The 23,566-nt window shown below is 48.1% G+C and overlaps 1 protein-coding gene and 1 pseudogene across 2 annotated transcripts in view; one reads left to right on the top strand and one right to left on the bottom strand.

Moving 5' to 3' along the window:
- LOC144953029 (uncharacterized) overlaps window positions 1-21,623 on the bottom strand; it is an 89,383-nt pseudogene extending 67,760 nt beyond the window's left edge. Inside the window, exons 1-2 of the transcript XR_013640741.1 lie at window positions 21,348-21,623; window positions 16,397-17,317 (exon numbers count right to left, since the gene is read on the bottom strand). The product of XR_013640741.1 is annotated as an uncharacterized LOC144953029 (transcript). The remainder of the gene's footprint in view (window positions 1-16,396; window positions 17,318-21,347) is intronic.
- The window catches only part of LOC144953008 (uncharacterized), a 455,753-nt gene that overhangs the window by 34,664 nt on the left and 397,523 nt on the right, over window positions 1-23,566 (top strand). The gene's annotated exons all lie outside the window — the stretch shown is intronic.

Below are 23,566 nucleotides of genomic sequence, written 5' to 3'. Positions count from 1 at the left end.
CGGAGCGCCGGGTGGCTAAAGCACAGCAAGTTGCCACAGTAGGGGGCACAGGTGGTGCATCAGCCAGTCGTCTCAGTCAGTCGACCTGTGCCATCTGGGTCTGCCCCGTGACCTCCTGCCAGCGGGCGTTCGACACTTTACGTGGCCTCAAGGTGCACATAGCCTGGCACAAGCGTTGCAAGCGTTGTGGTGATGTCACCGCCACTTACTGGCGAATGGCGGTTGTTGTTGTTCAGTCTGTGTATGTATGTGTGAGTCGATATGTGCGTGTAACTCTATGTGTGTGTGTCAGTCGATTTGTGTGTGTAACTACATGTGTGTGTGTCTGTCTTTTTGGCCCGGGCAACGCCGGGTACTCACCGCTCGTGTCAATATAAATGTACGTGTCTGTATTCATTACGGTATTCATTACAATACAAATGAATGTGTATTTATTCTAATTGTAAGGTTTATTAACTACGTTAATTTAGTGTTAATGAGTTTGAATGTGATTTAGGGCCTAGTCTGTTAGTGCTTTAACTAAAGCACTCAACTTTTGTATTGTTTTTTTGTTAATTTGTGTACATTTATGCACTTTAAAATATAAATGTACGTGTCTATATTTATTGTAATACAAATACAAGGATATTTATTCAAATGTTGGGTTTATTTTATTTGTTTATTGAGTTAAAAATGACACCGGTCACACTTTTTCTGGCATAAGGTATCTAACGGTTTTAAGGTTATTTTGGGGTGCCGATTCCAAATCTGGCATCAGTTTTCAGGTTTTTAAGATATCAAATATTGCATTTTCAATAAAAAACAGCAAATGTATGCTCATATACGAATAGCTAAACAGACATCCATACAAGAATAAGATAAGATACAATAATAATGAAACAAACATTTAATGAGCCGTAGCACAAAGTTGTGAGAGTGACTGCATATCAATGTGAGTGAATGCATATTACCATGTAAGAATTGAATTGTGAAGATAAGAAAAATATGTACAAAAAGGTCATTCACAATAGTGATGTTACATCTGCATAAACGACCTCTTCTTTGATGATCTCCGATGTACAGCTTGTGGAATGTCTCTCATCAAGGACCAGCAGTAATCTGCCATCATGTTTGAGTCCCATCGGCCTTGGTAACGTTCTTCCATAACTTTAATGTCTTGATGAAAGCGTTCACCTTGCTCTTCGCTCACGTGACCCATGTTCTCTGGAAACTGGGCCAAGTGACTATGTAAGTAGTGAACCTTGATGCTCATTCTACACCCAAGTGCTTGGAAACTCAAGAGCAGCTCCTCCACAATCTCGCGATAGTTGTCCGCTTTCCTGTTCTCAAAAAAATTCCGCACCACATCAGATAATGCATTCCAAGCTCTAACCTCTGCCGCAGTCATTGTTATAACAAAGTGTGGATCCCTGATGAGTGTTCTTATTTGAGGGCCATCAAATATTCCTGCCTTTTCTTCTCGGCACTGAGACTTGAAAAAGGTTGAATATATATAGCTGAAGCAGTCTCCAGTGTGATCAAGAGCTTTGACGAATTGCTTCATTAACCCAAGTTTTATGTGCAGTGGGGGAAATACATTTTTTTTCCTATCAACCAGAGGCTCATTCTTGATGTTCTTGTCACCAGGCGTCAAACTCATTCTTGGTGGCCAGTTCTTTTTAACCCAGTGTTCTAATGTAGCCCTACTGTCTCAGTAGCACAGGAAACAAGGGTACAGTATTTGGTGTGACCTCCTTGCTGACCCAGCAGAAAATTAACCATTTTCAAATCAACACAAATTAGCCATCCATTAACATGGTATTCCAATCTATCCAGAACAATCTTGATGTTGGCATACTCTTCATTCATTTTTACAGAGTGTCCTATTGGGATTGAACCATATATATTTCTGTTGTGAAGTAACACACATTTCAAACTCCTTTTACTACTGTCAATAAAAAGTCTCCATTCACTTGAATCATATGCGGGCAGTCCCATATTGAGAAGAAGCCCTTCAACATCATTACAATAAACAAGTTGACCATCTGAATGGAAGTACTGCTTCTCTGTTACGATAAAAGGGGACAGTAGTGCCAGGTCTGAGTAGTCCTTTCTGTTGCAGCCTGGAAGCCAACAATTCAGCAGACTGCTTTGGCAAATGCAAATATCTTACAAGATCATTCAATTCAGGCTGACTAAATAGATACATTTTTATCACAATCTGCATCAGATGGCGTATATTCGATCTGAGCATCATCATCATCATCTGTAGAAGCAGGTAAACTGAGGGATTCAACATCAATCTCTGGTAGCTCAGTAAATACAGGCACAGGTATTTCCTCAGTGCTCAACTGGTCGTCTGGCAGATGGGATATCTGGGTATTGTAAGTGTTGTTTGTTTTTCTTATTGAAACCTTTTACATTCACAAGGCAGAAGTAGCAGTTATCCAAACGGTTTGTAGGTTCTCTCCAAACCATTGGCACACCAAACTTCAGCTAAGCATTCTTTCCTTTAGACCATGATCGCAAAGTTTAAACACAGGTTTTACACACTTTGTGAGGAGCCCAATTTTTGTCTTGGTCTCCAAGTCGTACTTTAAAGTAGGCAAGATAAACCTTCTTGACAAAGGTATTGATGTTGTGCCTTTGATCCTGAAAAGTGAAGCTGCCACAGATGTAGCAGAAGATATCTGGGCCATTACTGCATTTCCTTCTTTCGGATGTTGTAGCCATTGTTAGATCACGCCCTGCAGAAGAAAAATATTAAATAAATGTGGATATCTACATAAAATGATATTATAAACACACTATCCTAAAAATACAGCACCATATTTTTACACTAAAGCAGTCAGTAACTCGCAACAACTTGAAATCATAAGTGACAGAGCTAATTTCGGGTAAATTCAATGAAAATGGGGTATGCCGATAGCATAAAAATGAGATGTGATAGAGCAAATCTGAGATCAGATTTGGAATCAGCACCCTGAAATTAGTCTAAAACAGCTAGTTCGCCAGCGCATTGTCTAAAGCCCAAGGCTACAAGCTTTTTATATTGTGTATTTATTATCCTTTACGGTTTATGAATGAATATGAGGAAGCCACTGGGGCAGATTGAAAACTATTTTCTCTAGAACAGTTTGTTTGCGTGCTTAGTTTGTTGTCCTTCCCCCGCACCTCCGATTATCGCGGTCAGCTGTGTACGGTGCGAAAGAAGTTCAACGTAGAGTTGTGAGCTGCTCACACGAGGCGGCCTGGTGACACCCAGGACGGGTCGTAGGCAGGACTCCCAGGACGTAACAAAAAGCGCAGATATTCAACTCAACACTCACAAACACCCACACACAAACACACACACAAATGGTGACAACCGCAATTTGCCGCTAAGTGGCGGTGACGTCACCACAACGCTTGTGCCAGGCTATGTGCACGACCCAGGTGCCACGGGTTGACTTGCACACAACCACACTCAGACGAAGACCCCCATTTAGCCTTAACGTGCTGTTCCCAAGCAGTATAAATGGGGGCCGGCATGGCACAGGAGGAGGTGTGTGGGTAGAACCAGGCCCGGCCGCCTTTGTCACCCGAAGTCACAGGGAGTAGCACCCAGGGCCATGCGGACCGCCGTGGTCGTGGTGGTGAGTGACGCGTTGCTCATGCTCGTGTGAAGTGCACGGAGAGTCTGTGGCGGAGTGCTTGAGCAGACCGAGAGAGCCAAGGCAGAAGGACTACGACGCCATGGCGGAGGTGACGGTGGTGAAGGAGGGCTGGCTCTACAAGCGTGCTGCAAGCTTATGACTCGGGCGATGAGAAATCAGGCGCACAGGCCGGCAAAGAGGGAACTGCAGACCACGCTCCGCTCGCTGTCCTGCAAGCTCGAGGATATGAGCACATGCAACGACCTGATCGGCAAGCACGGAGCCGCTCTCCAGCGCTCGCTCAACGACCTGGAAAACCTTCAGCTGCCGCCCGAGTGCAGCGAGAAGCTCAAGGCCATAAATGAGCGCGCCAACCTCTTCTGCGTCACCTCCAATGCTGTGACCAATAGTGCACACGGGTGAGAAGCCGTGCATGTGTGGCAAGTGCGGCAAGACGTTTCTCGCGCTCGGCCTACAAGTATATATATTTTTCGCTTATGTGTTAAACTGTATGTACCCCTGATATTTTAAAGATGGCAATTCTCCTGCTGTATATCCTACTGCTGTCCCTCCCGGCCATATCTAGTGCCCCACTCAACTCTACAAACGGCTACCCTCGTTACTTCGCATCCATACTTGTTGCTCAATTTGCCACTACACCTGCTAATTAAACAGCTTATAGACAATTCTACACTCCATCATTGAATCCTTTTCAACCTTATCTTTGTCCCATTACTTCACCTGCACTCCTTCCAAACTTCATTCTGCTCTTAAGAATATCACCACCTGCGAGCTGCTGATATTCATCCAAGGTTCGCCGCTCTTCATCCTTTCACCGAAAATACCTGTGCAAACTATTAATTCTACTTTTCTTATTTCTGGGTGGTATTGCGCTTCATCCTGGCCCAAATGTAAAGAAATCGTATAACTCTATAGATTTTTCTGGCAGAAAAGGTGTTGGTGTTCTACACGTCAACATCAGAGGGCTTGTGATTAAATTAAGTCAACTAAAATTAGAAGTGGCAAGCCTGGACCCGGATATTTTTTGCCTAACAGAAACATTTCTCACTCCTGCTGTAAATGACTTGCAGATTACGATTGACTACAACCTTTTTGAGCTTGACCGAGGATCTAAAGGAGGTGGAATTGCCATCTATGTTTGTAATACTATTGCATGTTCACCAGCTCACTCCTTGTTTAAAAAAATTGTATTGAAGGTCTTGTTCTCAGAATAACTCTCCCAAATAATCAACATATATTGGTAGTGTGCTGCTATAGACCGCCTAGTGGGAAGGATGTTGAAGCTGCGTCTGCACTGAGAGAGCTTCTTGGGGGCCTCCCTAAAGGTGAAATAGTTTTAGTAGGTGATCTAAATTGGAATTGGCTAAAATTGCCGGCCGTGGCCACAAATTTTGCAGATAGATTTAACCTGTTTCAATGAATAAATGTCCCCACAAGACCCAACCTAAAAAATCAGGGACAGTCATGTCTGCTTGACGTCCTATTGACAAATGCCCCTCACAATTTCGCACTGACTTGTGTTCTGGATAATAACCTTAGTGATCACTCCATATTTGGGGTGAAATCATCAGCCAGACCCAAAGCCCCCCCTAAATTGGTTGAGAAGCACTCCATGAGATACTTGAGCATTCGGGCATTTACTAATGATGTGCTTCACTTGGATATTGACAAGGTCTCTGAAATCCCTAACCTGACTACGGCTTGGGAGACCTTCAGGTACACGTTTCTCCAAATTCTTGACAAAAATGCTCCGTTGGTTAGATTTAAAACTAAAGGCAACCGCCCACCATGGTTTGATCCTTTAATTACTAAGCTCATGAAAACTAGGGACAAGGCTTGGGCACTTGCCCCAACATTCTGTCCAGGCTATACGGGGGATCTTTGTCTTTGTGTGTTCGGAGCAAGTTTGAGTGGCGTGTAGCCATGGGAGTTAAACGGGTGCGTGCCGCTACAGTCATTGACTATGGTTGGACAGACGCTGATATACAAGACACATACAGACAGACAAGACAGGCGGACAGACACAGACAAGAGGAACACAGAGACAGAGAAAGATAGAGACGACAGAGACAGAGAGAGACACACAGAGGCGGACAGAGATGTTGAATCGAACACACTTAACTCGCTCCATGGAAAGAGTTTCCTCGATCTTTGCCCATCCCCGGAAGTCGTTCTAGTTTATATTTATTTCAGTGTGGCGTGTACATGTAAGCAATGTGGGATATCGATGTACACAGATATGAACAAGATCAGCAGACGAGACGTCTTTCATACTCATTGGTTCTTTCGGTAAAGTCACGTAGGTAGAAAAAATAAAATAAATCGCGACGTTTCGATCACAACAAGCGGTCGTCCTCAGGCGAAAACATCTAGACATTTTCGCGGCAGAAGTCACGTGAGCTACGGCACGTGACATATATAAGGTGCCCCCCCCCCCCCCCCACTGTGACTTGCCCCGCTCAGCTGAGCATTGTTTTAATGCGGTGGGTTCACGCGAAATTGATTTCTGTAAGACAAAGGTACTTTGAAACCCACTGGCTATACTCTTATATAAGCACACAACTTCATCTACCTATGACGAACGCTGCACTTTCCGTCGTTTTCATGCAGGGGGCGCTGCAAACATACGCACCCCCTGTATGAACGACGGAGGCGCAGGGACAGACGTTCGATCATATTGGAATCAATCTACGGACGGCGGTCTTCTCGCACAGCCAGCTCTGTGCCGCCTTATTTCGATCCCGCAATCCCGAAAAGGTGAAACTCCGCATGGAACCAAATCCCCGGCAAGGCCATCTACTTAACGACGAAAGGAAATTTACACGAAATGTCGTTTTCAATTAAGTCTACCAGATGTAAAATGATATAAGCTTTTAATGAAGAAATACAATTATCTAATTCAAAACATAATACAATTCAACATTGTTTCATTTTCAAACTTTAAAACGGACCATCAGGAGCTTGCGTGGATGCGTCGTTCGTGCGCAGTTTTTTTTCATGACTTTCCTGGCCCAAGGCCGTAAATGGTTCTGAGGGGCTTGCTTCAACCCATGGTTGTGAACATTCAGACGTTAATCAGCAAGGATAATTTCTAGTCCTAGTTCGACAAAATCTACGTCAACACGTAATACAAAATTATAATTCGTGTTGTAGAGAATGTACCTCCTATTCGTGTAACTTTTGAGTGGTATGCCTTGTAACTGATGAATGATCCGAATGCGCTCCCTATTTCAAAGACAATGAGTTGCTCCAAAGGGAGATTCTTCCTGAAAACACAAAAGTACCCTTTGACCTGTATCACAAAAACAACGGGTCTCACCAGTGATCTGTCCAGGTTACTTCCAAAACACACACTTTGTCCTAACATCACTTAATCAATATTTGACCCTTATAGACAAAATGATACATGTACACACACAATCATACAAGTGTAGTGGTGATACGCGCTGGGTGTATATGTCGTGTGCCAGCGCGTATGTACGGGTGTGTGTGTGGTGACGCGCGCTGACGGGGAGGAGCAGGCGTCAGTGCGCGGGTGGGGGTAGTGCTGCTGATTGGCTGTGTGCCGGTGACGCGCCCAGAGGGAGTGATCGGGTAGCAGCGCGGTGTGATTGGTCGGGGAGTGGAAACACGCGCTGAGCGGAACCGGATCGTAGGGATAGCGCGTGGGGATTGGGTAACTGAGGAGCGGTGCCGACGTTGAGGTCCGCATCCGCTCCGTCTCCCGGGAAGAAGGGGTATATAAGGTGATGCACAGAGGAGCAGGGGCAGAAGGGGAACCATCTAAGAATGAAGACGAAGGTGCAGAGATAGAGCCCGGAGAGGAGAGTAATGGAGAGTAGAGGAGAGTAAGGTATAAGTGTGTAGCCAGCGAGAGAGAACGGTCTACACGAGCTGAGTAATGTATAGTGTGTAGCCAGCGAGAGAGAACGGTCTACACGAGCTGAGTAATGTATAGTGTGTAGCCAGCGAGAGAGAACGGTCTACACGAGCTGAGTAATGTATAGTGTGTAGCCAGCGAGAGAGAACGGTCTACACGAGCTGAGTAATGTATAGTGTGTAGCCAGCGAGAGAGAACGGTCTACACGAGCTGAGTAATGTATAGTGTGTAGCCAGCGAGAGAGAACGGTCTACACGAGCCGAGTATGCATACGGTGTAGCCAGCGAGAGAGGAAGGTCTACACGAGCCGAGTATGCATACGGTGTAGCCAGAGAGAGAGATGCAAAGTCTACACGAGGCGAGTGGAGAGTGTAGCAGAGGCGCAGAGTCTACACGAGGCGAGAGAGGAGTGTAGCCGAGGCGCGGAGTCTACACGAGGCACAGAGAGCCGGCAGCACAGAATCCAGAGTCAAGAGAAGCGCATTGTGAAGAAGAGAGGCCACGCGTTGTATTGTTACAAGTCAAGATTTAATAAAAGAAGTGTGTTCCCGTCAAGGAGTTTCCTGCCGTCATTTTCCAATACTTCATCTGGCGTCAGAAGTGAAACGGGCTTCCAAGTATGGAGACGAGGAAGACCCGTAGGACCCACGGGATTGACCGCGAGGAAGACCTGGACGACTCGGGGCCGCTGGTGGCGGGGGGTGAGGAAGAGGACTTGCCCACGCTGCAGGGTCCGTCGACGGCGCCGGCCGAGCGACCGGGGACAGACGCCGGGCTTCGTGAGGCGCACTCCCGACTGGCGGAGCTGCTGCTCGCTGCCGCGTCCATCTTGGCGGAGATCAGCTCGTCGGGAGGAGCGGGGACGGTGGGGGACATTTTACAAGGTCGCCCCGCAGATTCCCGCCAAAACGAATGGGGGATTCCCGCCATTGCGCCTGGGCCTACTTTTGGCGGGAACGGCGAGCGCCACGTGGTGGTGGGTTCCCAAGCGCGCGCATCGACGTCATCAGCGCGCGAGGGGGTCCGCCATCTTACGTCTGCTGCTGGAGCCGCCATCTTAGACACCGACGGACAGGCGGAGAGGAACCACGAGGCGGATGACTTCATTTTTCAGCAGCGCCTGCCCACGTTGTCAGCCTTCAAGGCGGAAGGCGGAGACTGGGGCCAATTTCAGCGAAGGTTTTTGGCGCATCAAGAGATGTCAGCGTGGTCCGATGCTACGGCGCTGCGGGCATTGCCCGCCATGCTGGACGACGATGCGCTCGCGGCCTTCAGGGCTGCACGGAAGTCGGACCGCTCCACGCTGAAGGATGCGCTGGGGTTGTTGGCCAGGGTCTACGGGCCTCCCTCTACGTGCCGCCATCAGTTCTACGCAAGACGGAAAGCGGCCACGGAGACCGCGCTGGCCTATCGCACGGCGTTGCTGGCTCTTGCTGATGCTGCGTTCCCTCGGATGGACGAGGAGGGCCAAGACGCGATGGTTTTGGAGCAGCTGCTCAAGTTGGCGCAGGACCTGGGGGTCCCTATCAACACAGCTGACGAGATTGATATTTCTTCTTTGAGAGTCGCCACGAGTATTCAAGCGCACGAGGCCCTACAACGGAAGCAAGGCGTTGGTTGCAACGCTGCTGTCGTCGCAGCCCCGGGTTTGGTGGTCGCCGAACCCCAAGTCGTCAGCCCACGAGAGGAGGCGTTCGCCACGGGACGACCAGGGGACTGGAGGCCGGGGGCCCGGTCGCCTCTGCGATCGGGCCGAAAGTCGGAGCAACCAAGATCTACTCCGACCCTCGTCACGTGCTATAACTGCGGCCTCCGGGGCCACGTGGCGTCCGGGTGCCGCGCTCCGCGGCAGCGCGCAATGGGAGCTCGGCTGGACGACGACCGAGAGCCCAAGTCATCTCTACAATCCCCGGCAAGTCGCGGCACCTCACACGCTCGGCCTGTTTATTCGGCACACATGGGACGCCGCGTTGCGGCGGAGGAGGGCCGGTTAAGGTTCAGGGATTCGGTTCGGCGAGGGGGGTTCGGCCGGGACCAGGGAGACATTGAATGGGCGGAATTGGGGCATAGAATTGTGGCTGCTTCGGCGGGTTCGTCCGTTGTTACGGGATCTATTGATGGGGTTGAGATTAGGGTGTTAGTGGACACGGGGGCATCGGCAACTATTATATCGGACCTCATTTATAATATTCTTCCGGTCCAATGTCGTCCGCTGCTTCCAGTGGATGTGCCATTTTACGCCGCTAATGGGGGATCGTTGGGCATTATCGGTCAGGTTAGGGCGTCCATTTGCATTGGAGATATCAAATTGTCGGGACCCGTTTTCGTTTCGTCTTCTTTGGCAGTTCCGTGTCTTTTGGGCACTGACTTTTTGGCTAAAATGCCCATTAAAATTCTTATCGATCAACGATGCATTGAACTGCCATCGGGTCGCCGGATTTCATTTTTGACGGGCCCTACTGACATTCGGACGGCGTGCGCTACGATACAAGCGGTGGCGACGCAGACAGTGCAAGTGCCCCCGGGTTCACAGATGTTGATTCCCCTCCGGTTGCGGAAACCATGGGTGAGGGAGGCTTCGGGACAGAGTATGCTTTTGGGTCCTTCTAACAAGGCTGTCGGGGGTCTTGATTTATCGGTGGCTCACACTTTGGTGCGGGCTGACAGGGATCCGTTTGTGATGGTTTTGAACGCGGGGTCGCGACCAGCTGTCATTCCGCAGGGCACCGTGCTGGCTCACGCGGCGCAGGTCCCTGGGGATGATGGGTTGGTTGCGCAGGTGGGCTCGAGCCCCGCGCGGAACGTTGAGCCAAGGGAAGACCTTGAGTGGGTCCATTCGTTATGTGCCGCCTCGGACGATTTGTCGGCGGCGCAGTTGGGTGCGCTGCGCGAGTTGCTCATTGAATTCTCTGATGTATTCAGTAAACATAAGTATGACATTGGGTGCACGGATTTGTTGCACCATCACATTGAAACGGGCGATGCGGCGCCGGTCAGGCTAAATCCCTTCCGACTGAGTCCCGTGGAGAAGGAACATGTTCAGTCGGCTGTTAACGATATGCTAGAAGCCGATATTATTTCGCCCTCCTCTAGCCCGTGGGGAGCGCCTATTGTGCTGGTTAAGAAGCAGGACGGGTCCCTGCGATTCTGCGTTGATTTCCGTCGCCTGAATAAGATCTCTGTGGCTGACGCGTATCCGCTCCCCAGGATGGATGAGTCCCTCGATGCATTGTCTGGTGCGCGATATTTTTCGACTCTTGATTTGTTATCGGGGTTTTGGCAGTTGCCGCTTGACGAAGAGTCGAAACCTAAGACAGCATTTCGGACTCCAGGGGGGCTGTTCCAGTTTAACCGGTTACCCATGGGACTTCACTCCTCTCCAGCGACGTTTCAGCGACTTATGGAGCTGGTTTTGTCGGGCTTGCAGTGGGATACATGCTTGATTTATATGGACGATGTCATTGTTTTCAGTAAAACGTTTGAGGAACACCTCCGGCGATTGAGAGGGGTGTTCTTGCGAATGCGATCGGCTAAGTTGAAATTTAAACCGGCCAAATGTCACCTCCTTCGTAGGTCCGTTAGATACTTGGGTCACATTGTCGATTCTTCGGGGATCTCCACCGATCCCGCGAAGACGGATTGTGTCGGTTCGTGGCCGACACCTACGTCCGTTTCCGACGTGCGTAGTTTCATCGGGTTTGCTTCTTATTATCGGCGGTTCGTTGAGCACTTCGCCACTATTGCAAAACCCTTGCACGCTCTAACGGCGAAGGGAGTGAAGTTCAAATGGGGACCGGAGGAGGAGGCCGCGTTTCGCTCCCTCCGGGACGCCTTGGTGGGTGCCCCACCCTTGTGTTATCCCGATTTTGCCAGTCCCTTTTTGCTGGACACGGATGCTAGCAACACGGGCATTGGGGGGGTGCTATCCCAAGTCGTTGGGGGTGTCGAAAGAGTTGTCGCCTACGGTAGTAGGGTGTTGTCTCCGGCGGAGCAGCGCTACTGTGTCACCCGTCGCGAGCTGCTTGCCATTGTTTTTTTTGTGCAGCAGTTTAGGCCATATCTTTATGGTCGTCACTTTACAGTCCGAACGGACCACGCGGCGCTACAGTATTCATTGAGGGTCGCCCAGCCCTCGGGCCAGTTGTCGCGTTGGTTGGAAGTCCTCCAGGACTATCAGTTTACGACTACGTACCGTAAGGGGTTGCGACACACGAATGCCGATTGCTTGTCGCGGTTGTTGCCTTGTGATGGATGCGCGTGTTTGTCGGGATCGGCGCGCTGTAAACCGACGCTTGCGGGGGAGATGGGGGCACTGGCTGCGACAGCGGGCGCACCGATCGGGGATGATTCCACTGCCTCTCAGGGTCGGGACTCGCTGCTCTCGCTGTCGCTCAGCGAATGGGGCCGCCTCCAGATGGCGGACAGCTCGCTGCTAGCATTGCGCCGCAAGGTTGGGGGTCCCGAGGGGGACCAGGAGCGTACCGGCTCCTATGTACTTGAGCGGGGCGTGTTATTGAAATGGGACAGTTTGTCCCGGCGGAACGCACTCGTGGTGCCTTCCGCTGTGAGGGGGAGGGTTGTCTTGGCGGCACACGAACGCCTCTTGCACTTGGGAGTTAACAAGACGCTTGCCCTGCTTCAGCGTGACTATTACTGGCCGGGAATGGGAAGTGATGTGGTGCATATTCTGAAGGGGTGCGTTGAGTGCGCCAGGCGTAAACCACCGGCCGTGGCAGCTAATCCACCGCTGCAATCTATTCAGGTCTCGCGTACCAACGAGCTCGTTGCACTCGATATTTTGGGGCCCTTCCCAGTCACGCCGAGAGGGAATAAATATTTGTTAGTGGGGGTCGAATACTTTACCCGATGGCCTATGGCGTGGCCTCTCGCTAACCAGTCGGCAGCGGCTGTGACGGATGCCTTCGTCCAGGGCTATGTCCTGGACAAGGGGGCTCCCGAACGCCTGCTGACCGACCAAGGTAAAAATTTTTCGAGTAAATTGTTGCAAGAGGTGTGCGATCTGTTGGGTACCAAGAAGGTGCGTACCTCCCCGTACCACCCGCAGACTGACGGGATGGTGGAGAGACTCCACAAAACCTTGACTTCCATGCTGTGCCAGCAGGTGTGCGAGGCACATGTAGATTGGGACCTGCAGGTCCCGGGAGTCCTTGCCGCGTATAGAATGGCCCCCCATGCAGCTACGGGGTTTTCCCCATTCTATTTGATGTACGGTCGGGAAGCTGACCCGCCAATAGAAACGCAACTTGGCCTGTCCGCTCCACGAACTAATTCTAATTTGGCAGAACATATTAAGTTTAATATTCACAAGCTGACAGAGGCGAGGGAGGCCGCGCGGCTTAATTCGCGGGCTCGCCAAATTGCTAATGAACGGTTGCGGGCACGGAAGGTGTCCATGCACGAATGGAAACCAGGTGACAGGGCCTGGCTGCATTGCCCTCAGGCACCCTTGGCTACGTCGCCTAAATTGTTGAGACCGTGGAGGGGACCCGTGGAGGTCGTGCGCGTTGCACGGCCCCAGTGCGTTCAGATAAAGTGGGGAAAGCGCCGGTGGTACGTTCACCCCTCCCGACTGAAACCGTTCTCGCCTCCATATGGCCTCCCCTTGTGTCGTGATGGCCGGGCGTGTGACGTGACCGGCGACCCAGAGGGGGAAATGTCTCTGCCTGATCCACACGTATTTTCGCCTGATCTGCTCCCAGGTGTCTCGGAACTGACAGCTGCCGATCACCGGCGGCCGGATCTCCGCGGCGGGGCCGGCCCTTTCAGGCCCGTTCCGCGCCGTCTGGAGCAGCCGGAACCGCCGGACGGTCGTCAGTGTCCCGCCCCATACGATGGACCAGCCAGACGGACTCGCGCCAGGTCGTGCTACTTTGCATGACCTGCCTCGTGAGGAGTCGGGGCAGTTGGAGCGCCTCGTCACTGCGTGTAGTCGCAGGGACGTGGGGCGCGTTCGTTTCGAATTTGCTCGTATCGTGTTATTGTTGACTTTTCGGGTTCATTGTCAATCTGTACATAGTTATTCTTGTTGTTGTTGTTGTTGTGTTATGTTACGGGGCACACTCGGGGGGTTACGGGGTTTTTTTTTGTTGGTTGTCGTTTTATCGTCGCGGTTGGTTGTTGTTAGCAGCCGGGCCGGCTGCGAGCTATGTGGGAGGGGGTGATGTAGTGGTGATACGCGCTGGGTGTATATGTCGTGTGCCAGCGCGTATGTACGGGTGTGTGTGTGGTGACGCGCGCTGACGGGGAGGAGCAGGCGTCAGTGCGCGGGTGGGGGTAGTGCTGCTGATTGGCTGTGTGCCGGTGACGCGCCCAGAGGGAGTGATCGGTAGCAGCGCGGTGTGATTGGTCGGGGAGTGGAAACACGCGCTGAGCGGAACCGGATCGTAGGGATAGCGCGTGGGGATTGGGTAACTGAGGAGCGGTGCCGACGTTGAGGTCCGCATCCGCTCCGTCTCCCGGGAAGAAGGGGTATATAAGGTGATGCACAGAGGAGCAGGGGCAGAAGGGGAACCATCTAAGAATGAAGACGAAGGTGCAGAGATAGAGCCCGGAGAGGAGAGTAATGGAGAGTAGAGGAGAGTAAGGTATAAGTGTGTAGCCAGCGAGAGAGAACGGTCTACACGAGCTGAGTAATGTATAGTGTGTAGCCAGCGAGAGAGAACGGTCTACACGAGCTGAGTAATGTATAGTGTGTAGCCAGCGAGAGAGAACGGTCTACACGAGCTGAGTAATGTATAGTGTGTAGCCAGCGAGAGAGAACGGTCTACACGAGCTGAGTAATGTATAGTGTGTAGCCAGCGAGAGAGAACGGTCTACACGAGCTGAGTAATGTATAGTGTGTAGCCAGCGAGAGAGAACGGTCTACACGAGCCGAGTATGCATACGGTGTAGCCAGCGAGAGAGGAAGGTCTACACGAGCCGAGTATGCATACGGTGTAGCCAGAGAGAGAGATGCAAAGTCTACACGAGGCGAGTGGAGAGTGTAGCAGAGGCGCAGAGTCTACACGAGGCGAGAGAGGAGTGTAGCCGAGGCGCGGAGTCTACACGAGGCACAGAGAGCCGGCAGCACAGAATCCAGAGTCAAGAGAAGCGCATTGTGAAGAAGAGAGGCCACGCGTTGTATTGTTACAAGTCAAGATTTAATAAAAGAAGTGTGTTCCCGTCAAGGAGTTTCCTGCCGTCATTTTCCAATACTTCACAAGTATTAATTCTAAATTATTGAGTCATTTTAACAAAATTTTATTACTGCACCTAATTATGCTGCATCAGGTTACATCGTATTAACAATAAGTTATTTTAAAAAATACGCACCGTCTGCTTAAGTGTATGTACATCTTCTTGGTTCTTTCGGTAAAGTCACGTAGAAGGGAAAATAATAAAAAATAAAACATAATAAAATAATTCTCACAAAGTTTCGGCTACAACGCAAGCAGCCGTCCTCAGGTGAAGAATGAAACACTACCAAGCTTGGAGCGAATATTTAAGCTGGGTTGGCGGGGGAAGAAGAGCGCCTTGACAAAATAATTTGCATATCAAGAGGAATTTAGCATATTTATGGGAAATGCGTAGGAGGTGGGCGGGGGGTTTCAAAGTCATATTATGCCCGTGCATTATGCAGGATTAGCAGCATCAGCAGCATCAAAGGGAGGGGACAGGGGGTAGAATTAACAAAGGGAAGGAATGTTAAATTCCTCTTGATATGCAAATTAATTTGTCAAGGCGCTCTTCTTCCCCCTCCAACCCAGCTTAAATATACGCTCCAAGCTTTTGGTGGTGTTTCATTTTTCACCTGAGGACGGCTGCTTGCGTTGTAGCCGAAACATCGTGAGAATTATTTTATTATGCTGTATTTTTATTATTTTATTATTTCCCTTCTACGTGACTTTACCGAAAGAACCAAGAAGATGAATCCCTGCAGTCACGAAAGCTTTAAATCGAAGTGAATGTACAACATGATAGTGTAATTCAAAACGAGTAGGCCATTGCATTCTGACGCCTGGGTCAAAATTGATCAAATTCTAAAACATTACCGACAAACTCCACAACTAAGATGCCACATCAACCACCGCCCCCTACTGACAGGCTCTTGTCCACATGCAGGCCGGTGCAGGGCCACCTCCTTGTGCCACACAGGGGCAGCTGCTACTTGGGGATGCTCTTCGAGTGTTTGAGACAAGATACGATACAAAACTCCAAGTTGCTGAGGCAATTAAGCAAGCACCATGTAAATGCAATTATGATTACATATCGAATGCTTGGGAGTTTATTGGCTCTCACTCCTGGTTAGAGATCTACGCAACCCACAGGTCCACAAAGACTGGCCGCTCTTGCCCTGCAGGTTGAACCTAGGAATTGAGCGTTCAACTTCACATTCTTGTCATTAAAGGCCTGTGACAAAGGTGCGTCTATTGGAGCGACATCATCTCAAGCTACACATCTACCGGGTCTCCATTTGACTTTGTATTGTTTCAGAGGAAGTCCACCCACACCTCAACTTCCACAAACTGCTGGGAGTTTCCTTGCTCTGCCTCACAGTCAGAATTCTCCTCCTGCTTCACGTTGCCTCTATCGATGTGAAGGTCTGATTTTGGAGTTGAATCTTCATCTTCACATTTTACCTTCACTTCTTCGCTCTTGACCATCACTTCTTCACATTTCACCTTCACCTCTTCATATTTCACCTTCACCTCTTCATATTTCACCTTGATACCTTTAAAAGTGTCTAAGCTGGGATTTTCTTCCGGTTATTGTTTAATGAGGGATGGGCTCATTGCGGCACTTTGACTTTCACAAGTCGATTACAGACTCCACTCCTTCTGGATCTTCTGATGCTTGTGTGTTCTCTGGTGTGCATGAAGATTTGATGAAAGTGCAAATGTCTTCCCGCAAGGAGTGCACCTGAAGGGGTTCTCTCCCGTGTGTGTTCTCTGGTGTGCTACAAGAGGAGATGAACGTGCAAACGCCTTCCCACACACACTGCACTTGAAGGGTTTCTCTCCCGTGTGTGTTCTCTGGTGTATTCCAAGAGTAGATGACTGTGCAAACGCCTTCCCACAAACACTGCATTTGAAGGGTTTCTCTCCCGTGTGTGTTCTTTGGTGTGCTACAAGAGGAGATGAAAGTGCAAACGCCCTCCCACAAACACTGCACTTGAAGGGTTTCTCTCCTGTGTGTGTTCTCTGGTGGTCTACAAGAGTAGATGAGCGTGCAAACCCCTTCCCACACACACTGCACTTGAAGGGTTTCTTTGCCGCGTGTATTATCTGGTGTTTTGCAAGAGTAGATGACTGTGCAAACGCCTTCCCACACACACTGCACTTGAGAGGTTTCTCTCCTGTGTGTGTTCTCTGGTGTTCTACAAGAGTAGTTGACTGTGCAAACGCCTTCCCACACACACTGCATTTGAAGGGTTTCTCTCCTGTGTGTGTTCTCTGGTGTGCTACAAGAGAAAATGAATGTGCAAATGCCTTCCCACACACACTGCACTTGAAGGGTTTCTCTCCCGTGTGTGTTCTCTGGTGTATTACAAGACAAGATGAACGTGCAAATGCCTTCCCACACACACTGCATTTGAAGGGTTTCTCTCCCGTGTGTGTTCTCTGGTGTGCTACAAGATGAGATGAAAGTGCAAACGCCTTCTCACACACTGCACTTGAAGGGTTTCTCTCCTGTGCGAGTTCTCTGGTGCCGTGTCAAATTTCCAGTACGATCCATGCTGTATGCACCGAGCCGCGCAGAGTGCCTTTGCTCCATTAGACTAATTCTGCAGAGGAAGTGACAGCTGCAGACAGAAAAAAAATATCAACACCATCTACACGTCAGTATCGATACACAGAGGAATGCATATTTACACAGACAAATGTCTATACCTATTCATATATTCATGATATAGTGAAAAAGTGTCCCAAATTCATCACACGGGCTGTTATGGCACACAATGAGAAGGCAAATGGTCACAAACATGCCTAGAAGCCCTCGTATCTTCAAAATGAATGTTAACCCAATACTCCGAGCACACAAAACGGCTGTCTGGCTACAAAAGTAATATTTATGAAAGCTAAATTCAGCTGACAAAGCAAAGGCTGTTGAAAATAATACTATTTGTTTTGATTTAAAGCTTTCGTGACTGCAGGGATTCATATTCTTGGTTCTTTCGGTAAAGTCACGTAGAAGGGAAACAATAAAATAATAAAAACAATAAAATTATCACGATGTTTCAACTGCAACACAAGCAATCTTTATCAGGTGTGGAAAAAAACACACCTGATGATGATTGCTTGTTTTGAAGTCGAAACGTCGTGATAATTTAATTGTTTTATATTTTTTATTACTTTATTGTTTCCCTTCTACGTGACTTTACCGAAAAGAACCAAGAATATGAATACTATTTGTGTTATGCAGAAATCAATAAATTAATGTTGAATTGCAACTTAGAGGTGTGAAGCCAGGCACAGATGTCCTTGAATGCTGGGATAAACAGTTCTGACTTCAGCTGCACATGTGCTGTGATATCATCCTGACTCCATTCTTACAAATGTTTCCAGAGGAAAACAAAAATAAACTACCGTTTTGATATAACCTCCATGCTCAATAGAGTTAATAGACTTTACTGCAAATACAAACTTGACACTGTCACACACTCAGAGGCGGAGCCAGGATTTTCAGGTGGGGGGGGGGGCAACCCCTTCAGCAATTAAAAATAATAGGAGTTGTTAGTAAGTAAGGAGTTGTTATTAAGTAAGGACTTGTCCCTTGCTTTTTATTCGACGCGTGTGATCGGCATTGCGCTCGCTGAAGGTGTTTGCCTTCAGGGAAGTCGTGTACTGTATAAGCAACTGCGCACAATTCTGTGAGTCGCTTGTAACTGCTTTGCCGTTACTTATTGCCAGTTATGGACTCGGACTGTTGTCCTCTCAACAGAGTCTCTGGCACGAAATAATATGCCACACGGTGGCAGTGGGGGTCGCAAAATGTCGATTTATCTATATAAAAGGGAAATGTGTGGATACGTGTGTCTGTCTAGTCACTAAAACTTCAAATCTAGATATAAAATAGACTTTTGTATTTTGGCGGGGGGGGGGGGAATGACCATGAAGGGCCGACCAGGACCGAGCCAGTGGCGTGGCCCCGAGAGCCAGAGCCGGTGCTCTTGTCAGAGCTGGTCTGGGGACTCCGGGCGCCGTAAGCCCAGTTGGCCAGTGCTGGGCTAGCTAGCCTCCCCTAGCCCGATAGTGGAGGACCCAGAGGTAGGCTAGGGGTAGCCTAGAGTGTGTCTCCCCAGTTAGACGGGTGAAGGGGCCGACACCCCTTTCAGTGTTGTATGTCCCGGTCTGTATCGTGCTTTGTACGGAATAAATAACTGTGCCTCCAACACCGGCGTCCAAGTCCTCCTGAACGTTATTACATATACACTGTGCGTGTACAGACTGTATACTGTGTGGGTAAACTGTGTGTACGCTGTGCACATGGTGTGTGTAGACCTTGTGGGTACACTGCGTGTGTACAGTGTGGGTGGTCCGAATCAGTCGGGCGGCATTATCTTTTCATCGGCTGCGCTATGCTGTGTGGAAGCTACCTGGTCTGCCGCTCCGCATGAAGCTTCGGTTCTTCTCGGCCAGTTTTGCCCTCCCTTCTGTAGGCATGTGAAACGTGGACCCCTCTAAATGGAACATCTGCGCCGGTTAGAAACATTCAGGCTGTCATGCCTACACTCAGATTGAGGGAAGCCAAGTGGTAGCACATTCTATATTTATTGCAGAGGTTCAAGGTTCAAATCCGACAGGCACGTCTGGCTACTCCAGTAACAAAATATGCACCGTCTGCTGAACAGTGGATGTAAAACATACGATTGTGTCATTCAAAACGCATAGGTCATTGCATGTTGGTGTCATGGTCAATATTTGGGCAATTTCAAACATTATCCAGAAATTACATAATGAAGATTACACATCAATCATCACCCCCTACTGACGACTCATGCCCACATGCAGGTGACAGCAGTGTCACCTTATGACACAGAGGCAGCTGCCACTTGAAGGTGCTCTTCGAGTGTTTGTGATGAGATATGAAACTTGAGTTGCTGAGGCAATTAAGCAAGCACCATATCAATGCAAATATAAATATAACAGTGGAATACTTGGAAGCTTATTGGCTCTTGCTCCTGACTATTCATCTACCCAACCCACAGGTCAACAAATACTCGCCGCTCTTACTCTGCAGGTTGAACCCAGGAATTCAGTGTTCAAATTCACGTTCTTTTCATTAAAGGCCTGTGACAAAGGTGCATCTATTGGAGCATCATTGTCTCAAGCCTACCCATCTACCGGGTCTCCATTTGACTTTGTATTATCTAAGAAGTCCACCCACACCTCCACTTCCACAAACTGCTGGGAGTTGCCTAGCTCTGCCTCGCAGTCCGAATTCTCCTCCTGCTTCACGTTGCCTCCATCGATGTGAAGGTACGATTTTGGAGTTGAATCTTCATCTTCACAGTTTACCGTCACTTTTTCTCTCTTCACCATCACTTTCTCACATTTCACCTTCACTTCTTCGCTCTTCATCATTTCTTCACATTTCACCTTCGCCTCTTCACATTTCACCTTGATACCTTTAAAAGTGTCCAAGCTGGGATTCACTTCTGGTTTCATGAGGGATGGGCTCATTGCAGCAATTTGACTTTCACAAGCCGATTTCAGACTCCATTTCTTGGGGATCTTCTGATGCTTATGTGTCCTCTGGTGTCTTTTAAGAATTGATGACTGTGCAAACGCCTTCCCACACAGAGTGCAACTGAAGGGTTTCTCTCCCGTGTGTCTTCTCTGGTGTCTATGAAGACCTGATGACTGTGCAAATGCCTTGTCACACACAGTGCACTTGAAGGGTTTCTCTCCTGTGTGTGTTCTCTGGTGTAATTGAAGATGTTGTGAATGTGCACGCCTTCCCACACACAGTGCACTTGAAGGGTTTCTCTCCAGTGTGTGTTCTCTGGTGTAATTTAAGATATGGTGATTGTGCAAACGCCTTCCCACACAGAGTGCAACTGAAGGGTTTCTCTCCCGTGTGTGTTTTCTGGTGTATTTTAAGATGTTGTGAATGTGCAAACGCCTTCCCACACAAAGTGCAACTGAAGGGTTTCTCTCTCGTGTGAGTTCTCTGATGTAATACAAGAGCAGATGACTGTGAAAACGCCTTCCCGCACAGACTGCACTTGAAGGGTTTTTCTCCTGTGTGTGTTATCCGGTGTTTTTTAAGAGTAGATTTATCTGAAAATGCCTTCCCACACACACTGCACTTGAAGGGTTTATCTCCCGTGTGTGTTCTCTGGTGCGATACAAGACCAGATGACTGTGAAAACGCCTTCCCGCACAGACTGCACCTGAAGAGTTTCTCTCCCGTGTGTGTTCTCTGGTGGTTCCTAAGAACTGATGAATGTGAAAATGCCTTGTCACACACAGTGCACTTGAAGGGTTTCTCTCCTGTGTGTGTTCTCTGGTGTATTTTAAGATGTTGTGAACGTGCAAACGCCTTCCCACACAGAGTGCAACTGAAGGGTTTCTCTCCCGTGTGTGTTCTCTGATGTAATACAAGAGCAGATGACCGTGAAAACGCCTTCGCGCACAGACTGCACTTGAAGGGTTTTTCTCCTGTGTGTGTTCTCCGGTGTTTTTTAAGAGCAGATGAATGTGAAAATGCCTTGTCACACACAGTGCACTTGAAGGGTTTCTCTCCTGTGTGAGTTATCTGGTGCTGTGTTAAATGTCCAACACGATCCGTGCTGTATGCACGCTGGTCGCGTTGTTGCCTTTTTGTACCGAGCTGCGCTGAGTGGCTTTGCTCCATCAAACCAATTCTGCAGAGGAAGCGTCAGCTGCAGAGAGAAAAAAGAGAATATCCACACCATCTACGTCAGTATTGAGGCACAAAGGAATGCATATATACAGTCACACATGACTTGCATGTCTATACTCATTCATATATTCATGATAATATGAAAAAGATTCCCAAATTCATCACACGGGCACACAATTAGAGGGCAAATGGTCAACCTGGAAGCCCTAGTATCTTCAAAATGAATGTTAACCTAAAACTCCAAGCACACAATTTCGGTTGTCTGGCTACAAAAGGAATATTTATAAAAGAAAAATGCAGCTAACATAGCAAAGGGTGTTGCAAATAATACTATTTTTATTATGCAGAAATGCATAAATTAATGTTCAATCGCTAACTTTGAGGCATGAAGCCAGGCTCAGATTTCCTTGAATGCTGGGATGAACAGATCTAACTTCAGCTGCATATGTGCTGTGTTAATTTCCTGTTTCCATTCTCCTAAAAATTTTCAGAAGAAAAAAAGTACATACTATTGTTTTGATTTTACCTCCGTGTTCAATCGAGTTAATATACTTTACTGCAAATACAAACTTTACACTGTAACACACACTGGCATGGAAAAAAGGTGGTGGTGTGGCCACCTTCATATGCTCAGTATTAATGCTTCCCCACAATAAGTTAAGTTTTCACGAATCAATCACGTTTGTTGTCGGAGATAATCAAACTTTAATTGTGATAACACTATGTAACACAATTTTTGTTCCTGGGTACTAAGTGTTGTTTTTTTAATGCTTATGCCTAAGATTCTAGAAATTGGCTATTATTCCCCACAAATTTTTCTTTTGTGACCAGAATTGTACGTGAACGAAAATAACAAATTCACCTGTTTTTTCATTGAAAAGAGGTAAATTTATAAATATCACTGTCCTGGTCACAAAAGCAAAGTTTGTGGGGAATAGCCATTTTTTGTACTTAAGAGGCAAAAGCAATTAGGAAATAACACATACTACCCAGGAACAAGACATTTTTTTTGTTACACAGTGGAAAAACTGCGCCACCGCTCCCACATAGATAAATTCTTACATACACATATATTTCACATGAATGCCATGTAAGTGTGGATCACTTGTCAGCATGTCATGGGAATGATCCAGGTGTCAAGGGATGACTGACTGAGATGATTAACAGATGCACCAGCTGTGCTTCCTGCTGTCTTGCTGCATTTGAGGCACCCAGCGTTCCACCCATTCATGTGATCGTTGCTACTCCAACCTCATTGTTGTTGCAGAGCAAATACCTCCAACTCCCCTGCAGCATACGTCACGGGCCTCTTCGAGAGGCCGATCTTGACAGCAGGTCTGATCAACTCCACATCCTCCAATCTCTTCTCCAGCCAATGCCATGCCCGTTTAGCCCGTAACATCTGGACTAACAGAAGATGATTGTGCATGCTGTCTGTTTATGCGGAATTCATGACCCAACCAATGCAGCCTCGCCTGCCAAAGTCTCAGATTATATTCTGTACTGATATTTTAGGGCTCTGTAAGGTTATAATACAATCTTGTTTGGTTCAATAGAGGGGATCATAGGGAGGCCAGCCTTAATAAAAAGCCAGAATATAATAGTAGGTTTTTACCCTTTTAACTGGTACAAAACTGTCACCTTTATTCAAGGCATCATGTTTGCAATGACCACAACACAAGTAGTCAAAAAAGCAAACAAAAAGAAGCAACTCTGATAAGGATGATAATATGCACTGTCCTTGAAGTTGATTGGCCCACACCCGAGACAGCTTTCTTTAGAGCCTAGTCCCCATTGGTGTAGGGCCAGATGACACCAGAAGGCGTACAACTCAAACACAGTGCAATATCAGAGTATTGAGAGCTCGGGGTAAGCATTTACACTATGAGATCTCTTTTACCAGTGGCAAAATATAATAGTAGGTTTTTACCCTTTTAACTGGTACAAAACTGTCACCTTTATTCAAGGCATCATGTTTGCAATGACCACAACACAAGTAGTCAAAAAAGCAAACAAAAAGAAGCAACTCTGATAAGGATGATAATATGCACTGTCCTTGAAGTTGATTGGCCCACACCCGAGACAGCTTTCTTTAGAGCCTAGTCCCCATTGGTGTAGGGCCAGATGACACCAGAAGGCGTACAACTCAAACACAGTGCAATATCAGAGTATTGAGAGCTCG

Source organism: Lampetra fluviatilis, chromosome 71 (assembly GCF_964198595.1).
Source record: "Lampetra fluviatilis chromosome 71, kcLamFluv1.1, whole genome shotgun sequence".
Classification (NCBI taxonomy): Eukaryota; Metazoa; Chordata; class Hyperoartia; order Petromyzontiformes; family Petromyzontidae; genus Lampetra; species Lampetra fluviatilis.
This window is presented reverse-complemented; position numbering and strand designations above follow the sequence as displayed.